The sequence below is a fragment of the Chiloscyllium plagiosum genome, unplaced genomic scaffold (assembly GCF_037043375.1).
Source record: "Chiloscyllium plagiosum isolate Xiang-an unplaced genomic scaffold, Cpla_swu_hap1 HiC_scaffold_1, whole genome shotgun sequence".
In the NCBI taxonomy this organism is placed as follows: Eukaryota; Metazoa; Chordata; class Chondrichthyes; order Orectolobiformes; family Hemiscylliidae; genus Chiloscyllium; species Chiloscyllium plagiosum.
Window position 1 is genome coordinate 85,693,886 of NW_028270139.1, and position 11,842 is coordinate 85,705,727.

An 11,842-nucleotide genomic window follows, 5' to 3' on the forward strand; every position below is an offset into this window, starting at 1 on the left:
TGTCCTTAGCTGCAGCTACAGGAGGAACAATAATTCATTAACAGAGATGTCTTTGCCCCTCAAATCATAGAATCCCTACAGTAGAAGCAGGCCATTTAGCCCATCAAGTCCATACTGACCCTCTGAAGAGCATCCCTTGCAGAGACTCCTATCCTAAAGCCTTGCATTCCCCATGGCTAACCAACCTAGCCTATACATGCTCAGACACTAAAGGCAACTTACCACGACCAATCCCCCTAACCTGCACATGTTTGGACTGTGGGAGGAAACCCAAAGAAAACCCACACAGATGTAAAGGGATTGTGCAAACTCCACATAGACGTCGAAGGTTTGAATCAAACCCAGGTCCCTGGTGCTGTGAGGCAGCAGTGCTAACCACTGTGCCAACCCGAAACATTGAGCAGACACATTGATTGTTACTGATTATGATATACTGGTGGCTGGTAACTTTGACTAAAGGGCCATGCTTGTCCCCACTCAGCCACTAGTTCACTCTCACACAGCAAATGTGAAATACCCCAGATACTGGAAATCTGAAATAAAAACACAAGATGCTGAAAGAAATCAGCAGGTCAGAAAATAGGGGTAGAGAGAGAAGAAAAGTGTCAATGGAATTTGTTGCCATTGTAAATAAGAATATTAGTAAAAACTGTTTGGAAAAAAAAGTGGGTTTTTTTTTAATGTATTATGATGGCACAAGTAATTTGTTCTGCAAAAGTGCCATGAGTCTTTAGTTTTATGGGTTCTTTTGGCAGGTGCCCTCTATATGACTTGGAAGAATGTTGTCCAACAGAAACTCAATACAATTTTAACCCCAAAATTATAGTTTTACAATGCCCTGACATTTTCTGCTTGTTTGATGCAGATGTTACAGCTTGTCACTCCCTCCCAATGAAATGGAGTTGTTCTAAACAGACACATAAAAATTAAGATGATAGGATCAGTCCCCTTTGGTATTAAGGCTTAAAAAAGACATTCTTTTACCGATTTCCCCATATGAAGATTGCACATGGTTAGTGAGTTTCCAACATAGTTTCATGAAACTCAATTAACAATCCCCAAAGTTAAACAGAGGGTTTAGCATAAGGAAGACCCACAAGTGACCTTTTCTAAATCTTTAAATGAAGAGTTGCTGATTAATCAAGTTCCAAGAAACAATTTTGGTTCCCACTGAATCACTTCAGAAGCTGCATGTAGTTTATGCTTTTACTGTGTATAGGAACAGCAGTAGACCCTTCAGCCCCTCAAGCCTGTTCCATCATTCAATGAGATCTTGGCTGATTTATGGCCCAACTGTCTTTGGCCCATATCCCTGAATACCTTTACTTATCAAAGATTTATTTATCTCGGACTTAAAGTTAACAACTGATTCTGCATCTACTGCACTTGTGTAAGAGTGTTCCAAACATCTACTATCTCTTGTGTAGAAGTGCTTCCTAATATCTCTTTTGAAAGGTCTGGCTTTAATCCTCAGACTATACTCCTTGTTCTAGAGTCCCCAGCCAGTGGAAATAATTAATTTTTATTTACCCTGACTTTTCCTGTTAATATCGTGAAGACTTCAATTAAATTAACTATCTAAGTTCCACATTGTACTCACTCCAAGGCCAATAAATGTATTACAGAAGTCACATGGAAAATCATAATCTAAATAAGCAGAGGCAGTATGGCTTCATGAAAGGGAAATTATGACTGACTAATTTATTAAAGAGTTTTTTGAGCAAGCCTCAACCAGAGTGAATAGAGGAGAACCAGTAGGTGTGCTGTATTTGGACTTCCAGAAGATGTTCAAGAAGGAACTTCACAAAAGGTTATGCCATAAGAGCTCGTGGTGGCACACAGGTACAGCAGGTAATCAGGAAGGCTAATGGAATGATGGCCTTTATTTCAAGGCAGTTGAAGTACAAGAGTAGGGAAGACTTACTGTAATTATACAAGGTGCTGCTAACACCACATCTGCAATACTGTGAGCCTGGGAGAGTCTAGGACCAGACGGCGTAGTCTCAAAATAATGGGGTGCTAATTTAAGAGTGTGATGAGGAAGAATTTCTTCTCTCAGAAGGTTGAGATTATGTGGAACTCCTTGCCACAGAGGGCTTTGGGGATAGAGTCCTTGTGTGTATTTGAGGCTGAGATAGGTAGACTCTTGATCAGTAGGGGAATCAAGAGTTATGAGGAAAAGACAGGAAAGTGGACATGAGGAAGGTCAGATCGGCCATGATTGAATTGAATGGCAAAGCAGGATTGAGGGTATACAAAGATGATCAACTCCTGTCTTTCAGAGGTGTAAATCCTCGAGGTCCAATTCATTTCCTTGTGATATCCAAAATCTCTATTCCATGAACCAGTAAGGCAGCAGATGATGACAAAGATTTAGGAAAAGGTGGCTAATGCATGTAGAACATAATACCATTACGGTTGGTGATATGTGGAAACGTAACTAAGGCAATTAAGACCAGAACAGTTTAATCGCTAGTCTGTACTAGCTTATCTCAACAGGAGCTGTATTGGAGTTTGTACAGTTGGCCTTAAAAAAGTGAGCCTAATTAGCTAAGGTTTCTATTTCCAGAATTATCCATCAAATACAGATAGGCTGGGGCTTTATTCCCTAGAGAGTCAGAGGATCAGGGGTGACCTTATAGAGGTCTATAAAATCATGAGGGACATGGACAGGGTGAATAGCCAAGGTCTTTTCCCAGAGTGGGGGAGTCCAAAACTGGAGAGCATAGGTTTAAGGTGAGAGAGGAATAATTGAAAAGGGACCAAAAGGGCAACTTTTTCATGCAGAGGATAGTACGTGTATGGAATAAGCTGGAGACTGGTACAATTACAACATTTAAAAGACATCCGGATGGGTATATGAATAGGAAGGGTTTAGAGGGACATGGGCCAAATGCTGGCAAATGGGACTAGGTTAACCCTCTCCAATTTAATAGTATCCTTCATCTTGCAGGATTACCAGAACTATACACAGTGGCCTCACCAACATCCTGTGCGACCTCAATAAGATGTCACAATGACTATTTTCTCAATAGGCTGAGCAAGGAAGGGAACTAAATGCCTTCTTAGCCGCCCTGTCTACCTGTAACACAACTCTCAAAAACTATGTACCTGAACCCATAAGTCTCTGTTCAGTAACACTACCCAGAGCCCTACTATTATATTAACTGTACAAGTCCTGCCCTTGTTCGTTTTACCAAAATGCAATACCTCACGTTTATCCACAGTTGGAGGCACTGGTGCTTCAAAGGTTACAGGCTCTGACCACGTTATGGCAATAGTATGGAAGACTTATGCTCCAGAACTTGTCATTTCCCCTAACTCTTCCAGTATGGTTACAATAAAGGAATCAACCTGACAATGTGGAAAATTGTAAAGAAAAAGCAGGACAAATCCAAACTGGCAGTTACTGGCACCATCAATCTACTCTCAATCATTTGTTAAGTGACAGAAGGTGTCATCAACAGTGCTGTCAAGCAGCACGTGCTCAGCAATAACCTGCTCAGTGATGCACAATTTGTGTTCTGCCAGGGCCACTCAGCTCCTGACCTCATTACAGCCCTGGTTCACACATGGACAAAAGAGCTGAATTCCAGAGGGGGTTGAGAGTGACAGCCCTTGACATCAAGGCTGCATTCAACTGAATGTAGCATCAAACTGGAGTCAGTGGAAATCAAAGCGGAATATTAGCCACTGGTTGGAGTCATAACTGGTACAATGGAAGATGGTTGTTTAGATTAGATTAGATTAGATTAGATTAGATTACTTAGATTAGATTACTTACAGTGTGGAAACAGGCCCTTCGGCCCAACAGGTCCACACCGACCTGCCGAAGCGCAACCCACCCATACCCCTGCATTTACCCCTTACCTAACACTACGGGCAATTTAGCGTGGCCAATTTACCTGACCTGCACATCTTTGGACTGTGGGAGGAAACTGGAGCACCCAGAGGAAACCCACGCCGACACGGGGAGAACGTGCAAACTCCACACAGTCAGTCGCCTGAGGCGGGAATTGAACCCGGGTCTCTGGCGCTGTGAGGCAGCAGTGCTAACCACAGTGCCACCGTGCCGCCCGTAAAGGTTGAAGGTCAGTTATCTCAACTCCAAGACTTCTCAGCAGGAGTTTCTCAAGGTAGTATCCTTGGGTCAACCATCTTCAGCTGCTTCATCAATGACCTTCCCTCCATCATAAGGTTTGACAATGATTGCACAGTGGTCAGCACCTTTAATGACTCCTCAGATACTGAAGCAGGCAATGTTCAAATTCAACAAGAACTGGACAATATTCAGGCTTGGATTGACAAGTGGTAAGTAACATTCATGCCACATAAATACCTCGTTTAGATGGACAGGCAAGCATTCCATTAGCTTTCCTGATTGTGTTCTGCACTTGCTGATGACATTTTAAAGATCTATGCAACTGATTTGCCAAGTCTGTTCGGTTAGCCACTATATTTAATTTCATATGATCTAGGAAGTAACCTGATCTATTCTTTTCAGCTCAAAATGGATAACTTCATACTTGCTGACGTTGAACTCCATCTACCCCAGTTTTGCCCATTCACTTATTCTGTCACTAGTCCTTTGTAATTCATAATATCATCTAAACTGCCTTACTTTGTGTCATCAGCAAATGTAGATATATGAATTTCTATGCCATTATCCAAGTTGGTACTAAATAATGTGAATAATTGAAAGCCCAACACAGATCATTTCGGGACATCAATGGTCACATCCTGCCAATTTGAGTACCTATCCATTATCTCTTCCATCTGTTGCCTGCCACTCCGCCGATTTCCCAGTCACGTCATTATAACTTGGTTACCTTTAAGCTAAAGTCTCTTATCTAGACTCATTTCAAAATAATCCTTCCTGCAACCTCTTGCAAAACTGCTTGGATTTTGTCATCATCTTAAAGCTTACGAGGGAAAGATGCCTTTTCTTTCATTGAAATTGTGGATGAATCATGAACATTTTGCGTTGTTCACCCTCTGACAAAGAAAAACGTTATAATGATATGGTTATCTAAAGCTAACTTTTACGTCACATTCATTTTAAATTAAGTTGTTGTGTTTTTGTTGTGAATATAAATTCATTTCTACTCATGATCATAATTATTTTAACACATACATTTGAAAGAAGTGAAAAGCTAAATAGCATTTAGCAACTCCAAGAAACATTTACTAATTAACTGTTTCCCATGAGTGGAATGACTGCCTACCAGTCACAAAGTATCAGGAGACTCTACTTTGATCTTCATCCAAATTAATGGCAGCCAATTGGAAAAAGCTTTGAAGATGTTTCTGGCAGGTTATCAGCTGTTGTTGATGGTGTCAATCAGAAGCAGGAATGTTCCCAATGCTGAGGATTCGAGGCCAACCACAATCCCATCTCAGATTATTCTGTGAGAAAGTGAGGACTGCAGATGCTGGAGATCAGAGCTGAAAATGTGTTGCTGGAGAAGCGCAGCAGGTCAGGCAGCATCCAAGGAGCAGGAGAAAGAAGGGCTGAAGAAAGGCTCATGCCCGAAACGTCGATTCTCCTGCTCCTTGGATGCTGCCTGACCTGCTGCGCTTTTCCAGCAACACATTTTCAGCTTAGATTATTCTGTACCCTTCACCTATTTCTTATCCAGACTCAAGGTTTCTTCAGAATCTTCAGGGCTTTAAATTTATCTACTAATCTGTAGCTGCCAGCCTTGGTTCAGTGTGAGCATTTTTGCCTTTAGGAGCACACAATGAAGACTGATGCTGCAGTAAAATATGAAGTGAATGTGCCCCAAGCCACAGCTCCTTGCTTCCTTCTCAGATACAAGTGAATGATCTTATGGCCTTTTTCTGAAAAAGAGGAGGTGAGCTCCCCAGTGTCTTGGCCAATAAATTAACCAAGTTCATGAAAAGTCTTTATGGTCATTTATTCAATTGCTTTTTGTGGATTTCTAGTCTTTGCAAACTGATTACCATATTTGCACAGATTTCAATATTGGTTACGTTTTAAAACTTTGATATCATGAAAATGACAGACTCTGTATAAATGTACAATGTTCTTCTGGATCTTCATATCTTTTCTCAATTTTGCCAAATGAAGTTTAGAAGCTAAAGTACAACATAGCAGCTGCATATAAGATACTACATGTTACTGCACCAGTTCCTTTGGTTCAGGAAAACACTGAAGATCTGGTGTCTAAATCCATCAAAACATAGCGAGGTTTATACTCAGATTTGGGTTTCTGCATTTTGCAATAGTCAGTTCTGATGTGTAAGCATGTGTAAATGTTGATGTCTTATGAGTGAATAAAGATTTCATAGCTCAACTAAAAAGAAACAGCTTGAATTTCTCCTGGTGACCTGGTCAACAAGTAACATTGGGAAAAAAAACTATGGGAAGAATCTACGTTTCTTTGGCTGAACATGAGGTGTGTTAACATTTTGGAGGGTTTCTGACTGCAAGGCTGAGTGAGATCTCTTGCCATACCAAACATGTCACATGAACTTCCTACCCTGTCCTTACAATGTTCCTCAGTCAGATTTCAGCCCCATCTTACCACATGCCATCCCTGAAATAATTCACGACTTAGCACATAATTCTCAAAAGATCAATGGTGTAATGGGCCAGCACAAAAGACAAAGGGGGTTACTAACAGTGGGGAAAGAAGAACGATGTGAAATGGGCTTGAATTAAGGAATGTAAGAGAAGGCTTTTGAAAGAAAGGAGAACACATGTTCAAACAAAGGATAACAGACGTAAGGTGGTCAGTTTCTGAAGTTACAGGATTCAATATTAAAACTCCAAGATTGTGAAGTACTTAAATGGAAAATGAGGTGCTGCTCATTGAGCTGGCATTGTGCTCCTTTGGAACACTGTCGCATGCACAGGGCTGACATGTTATTATTAGACAAACTTTGTATGTTATTATGGGAGCCAGGTAGTTTATTGCAATGACAAGGAACTGGAAGGCCCAGGTCATTCCTATGGATAGAGTGGAGGTGTTTTCAAAGTGGACACACAGTCTGCTTTTGGTCTTGCCAATATAAAGGAGACCACATTGTAAGGAGGCAAACGCAGTAACCAGATTGAAAGAAATACAAGAAAAACATTGCTTCACCTGGAAGTTGTGCTTGGGCTTTGGACAATGAGGACGGAGGAGGTGAATGGGAATGTGTTGCATCTTCTGAAATTGCGTGAGGAGGAGTCAAGAGGTTAGGAATGATGGGGAAGTGGACAAGCATGTTGCAGAGGGAATGATCACTGCAGAATACTAAGAGTGGAAGGGGTTGGTGGCAGCATTCTGCTGGAGGTGGTGGAAATGGTGGAGCATGATCTTTTGAATGTGGAGACAAATAGGCTGGAAAATTAGGACAGGATGAACTCTATCATTATTTTGGGAAAGGGATGAGGGCAGAGTAGCAGGAGATGATTTGAATATGGCTGAACCACGATCTTGGAGGGGAAGGAATCTTTGATTGAGGAAAGAATGGTAATGTTGGAGGCAGTCTGGTGGAAAGTGGCAACATCAGAACAAGTGTGATGGATAGAGATGGAAAACCTATCAGACTGAAATGGAGTTCTTGCAAGAAGCAAAGTGTGAGGAAGTGTAGTTGAGGTGACTGTGGGAGTCAGTGGGCTTCTAAGCTCAGATACTTCACTAGGGATGCTATTCCCTATTCTTTCCCTGGCCACTGTGTTCAAAACTCCTGGTGTGAATGAGTTTGTCTACGGGGCAGGGTGGTGCTCAGGAAACAAGAACTAATGCCTAATGCCCCACCCAATCGATTTACATGTGCCTATACCTGCATCTGGGAAGCTTTCTCCAGCCAATCATTTACTTCTGAGAACAAATTATAAAAGTCTATTACAGTGGCTGTTGCTAGTGGCTTGTCTGTACATATTTTGTTTCATTGGACATAGGAACCTTGACTATCTGAAGGACACGGGCAGGGAATATTTCATTCAGTTAATCGAATTCCGGATCATCGAATGCTGGTTAATTGAGGTTCTGCTATACTTACAAGTCCTTCAAAATGGCAGAGGCCAGGAGCACATACTAGAAAAGCTTTAAAACATTAATATTGATTTCTTATAATGGAATGCTGTTAAAAAAATCAGAGTTCTTGTGGAAATATTATCACTAATTATAATGAAGAGCTGGTTGATTTATAAAATGTGGTCAGTATATAATTTTTAAATTGGTGATTAATATTATTAGTAAAGGCAGTCATTGAATACAATAGGATGACAAATCCATTAAATTCTGTTTGAAGTGAAATCGAATATGAAGTGACTAATAAATGGAGAAAACCAATATAGTGTAATTCGACTTCATTGCAGAATGTTTGTAAAATTTCAATTGTTATGGTTTTTACAAATTTTAATACTATGAAAACAATCCTAATCACATTTTAAACATAATAACATATTCAAAAGCCAATGTGACAATAAATATGGCAAGGAATCTTGACCTTCATGGTCAGGTACATGTTTTGAACTCATTGACTTAACACAAATTCTCATTGATATCCCAACCCAGTGGAATTATGCTCATAGGTGTGAGTTTGTTAGTTGAAAATGGGCATGACACATGTTCACATATCTGATTATATATCAAGCGGGATATACAGTTTCCTGCCAGTTCTGGTTAGTAAACTTAACTATTAATCCATTATTTGGATCCTTCAGAAACAAGCTGTTTCATTGCACAAACACTTCTGGTGGTAGAGCTGAAGGTTCTCAGTGTTCAGCTGGAAATTGTTTACCATGTTACTGCTGAGTGCTGGTGAGGAGCGGAATGGTGGCTGGAGTGATGTGGGACTGTTGTCGGGCTTAGGCCTGGTGCCACATGCTGGGCTGCTGCTGTTTAGAATTCTTTACCGGACTGTAATGTGAATCCTTTTCAAAATGTTTTAACTAACACATTTCAAGCTTATTTTTAGACACTCTAAGTAATGCTGTTGCTTTCCCTTTTATCCTCTTTTGTATAACAACTCTATTTTTTGCTCTGTAAGATTGTACCTAGGTACTCGTACCTAAGATGGAGTCATTAAGGGGAGCCATTGTAAAAACTTTTCACCGTTCTCCTGTCTGCTGGAGTACAAGTGACAATAAAGGATATTCAATAAAGAAGGCAGTTGGCCAGACTACTTGCATTTAAATGTCAACAATATTAATGTGAAGGCTCTCCATGTTCAGCAGCTTATGAGTAGGCACATAGGCCAACAGTTTACTGCAATAAGATTACTTTGACAAAGGGTCAGTTAGACTTGAAATGTCAGCCCTTTTCCCTCCTTACAGATGCTGCCAGACTTGCTGAGATTTTCCAGCATTTTCTATTTTGGTTTCAGATTTCAGCATCCGCAGTAATTTGCTTTTATAGATTACTATTTATCCCTGGCTGGGGAAGCAAGCATGCCCTCACTTACAAAGGAAGGTAGGGCCAGATGTAAGGTTAAGGAAGGGAAAACAGCTTAAAGAGTATTGTCGTCAGGAGTGGAATTGTGTAAGGTGAGTGTGAATGTGAGCATGTGGATCTCTGTGAGAATGGGATCAGGAAAGAGATCATGAAGGAGATAATGAAAAGGCCAATATTCAGAGGGGGATCTTGTCAAGGAACAGAGCAGGATATAAGGGAAACAACCCATCCCCATTAATGGGGGAAATTGTATTCAAAATGCGTGCATACACACACACACAATTTCATGTGCTAACTGCCTTATACACAGCAACAAAAACTGGATAGGGTCAATCCAACTCAGTTTTCAAGTGTCTGAGACTAGTGCTCTGACTATAAAGCATACATTATTGTTCCATTGATTTCTTGGTCAGAACAACTTTTGTTTCTTTCAATATGATGGACGAGGCTAGAGAACCTCAGCATGTCTTTCTTTCCTTGTTCTTCAACCTGTCCTGAGATCTTATATCAAGGAATATGGACCCCAGGCAGGCATTGTTTTTATTATTTCAAATATATACTGTATTCATAAAATTATTTTGATATCTATACAATTGGTGATGCAATACATATGTATACATTCCATTTCTTTACATACAGAGATCGGAATTAATCATTTGTATGTACAAGTCTGTACATTGACCATCCAGATATTCTGCTGAGGCGTCAGCGGAGCCCAACTACTGAGTGGGCCCCCTGTTCTTCTTAGGCAAGCAGACATTACATGGTGGTCTTTCCCCACCGCACCTTGGCGGCAGCTGCCCCAAGCTTCAGCGCGTCCCTCAACACGTAGTTCTGGACCTTGGAATGTGCCAGTCTGCAACAGTCTGTCGGGGTCAGCTCCTTCAGCAGGAAGATCAACAGGTTTCAGGCAGACCAAAGAGTGTCTTTCACCGAGTTGATGATCCTCCAGGCACAGTTGATGTTCGTCTCGGTGGCGGGGAACAGACCGTAGAGCACTGAGTCCCGCTTCATGGAGCTGCTCAGGACGAACCTCAACAAACCCCACAGCATTCCTCTCCAGACTTCTTCTGTATAGGCACATTCTAGAAGGAGGTGTGTGACAGTCTCATCCCCTCCGCAGCTACTTCGAGGGCAGCGTGCGGTGGGGCAGAGGGTCCGGGCGTGCATGAAGGATCTCACCAGCAGAGCCCTTCTCACCACCAGCCAAGCCATGTCGTGGTGCTTGTTGGAAAGTTCTGGCGATGAGGCATTCTGCCAAATGACTTTGAAAGTCTGCCCAGGGAACCGCTCAATAGGATCCACACTCTCCTTTACCCGAAGGAGACCACGTGCTGACCACTTCCTGATGGACTTGTGGTCATAGGTGTTTTTCTTCATAAATGTCTCCACGAAGGACAGGTGATACAGAACGGTCCAACTACTCAGAGCGTTCCGCAACAGCGAGGCCAGGCCCATCCTTCGCAACACCAGGGACAGGTAGAACCTCAGTACGTAGTGACTCTTGGTGTTTGCGTACCCGGGATCCACGCACAGCTTGATGCAGCCACACACAAAGGTGGCCATCAGGGTGAGGGTGGCATTGGGTGTGTTTTTTCCCCCGTGGCCCAGATCTTTATACATTGTGTCTCTTCGGACCCGGTCCATCTTTGATCTCCACATGAAGTGGAAGATGGCCTGGGTGACTGTGGATGCACAAGTTCTGGGAATAGGCCAAACCTGTGCCACATATAACAACACTGACAATACCTCACACCTGATGACCAGGTTTTTTCCTGCGATGGAGAGTGACCGTTGCTCCCATCTGCCTAGTTTCTGCCTCACTTTACTGATACGCTCCTCCCAAGACATGGCGTACTCCCCAGCCCCTCCGAACCAAATACCCAGCACCTTCAGGTAGTCAGCCCTGATTGTGAAGGGGATAGAGGATTGGTCAGCCGAGTTCCTGAAGAGCATGGCCTCGCTCTTGCCTCGGTTTATCTTGGCCCCCAAGGCTTGTGGTACTCTACCAAGGCCCACAACCTGCAATGTCATAAAAATAAAATAAAAGAAGCTTTCATCCCTTTCCAGGACCTGTTCACCTGTGGAAGTAACCTCTAACTATTCAACTACAGAAGTCATTGCAGCTGCTGAATCGGACTTCAAGTGTTCAACCTTAACACATTTGAAGAAGAATTTTTAAATAATCACTATCTTAGAGATTGATCCTACTTCCACCTTTATAATTTATTCTGTATTGTTGTGTTCCACATGAATGTTTAGATTAGATTAGATTACATTACAGTGTGGAAACAGACCCTTCGGCCCAACAAGTCCACACTGACCCGCTGAAGCGCAACCCACCCATACCCTTACATTTACCCCTTACCTAACACTACGGGCAATTTAGCGTGGCCAATTCACCTAACCTGCACATCTTTGGACTGTGGGAG

The 11,842-nt window shown here is 42.0% G+C and overlaps 1 pseudogene; it reads right to left on the bottom strand.

The window, feature by feature from the left end:
* Nucleotides 1–10,169: 10,169 nt before the first annotated feature.
* LOC148152152 (uncharacterized) lies at nucleotides 10,170–11,366 on the bottom strand (annotated as a pseudogene).
* Nucleotides 11,367–11,842: the final 476 nt, after the last annotated feature.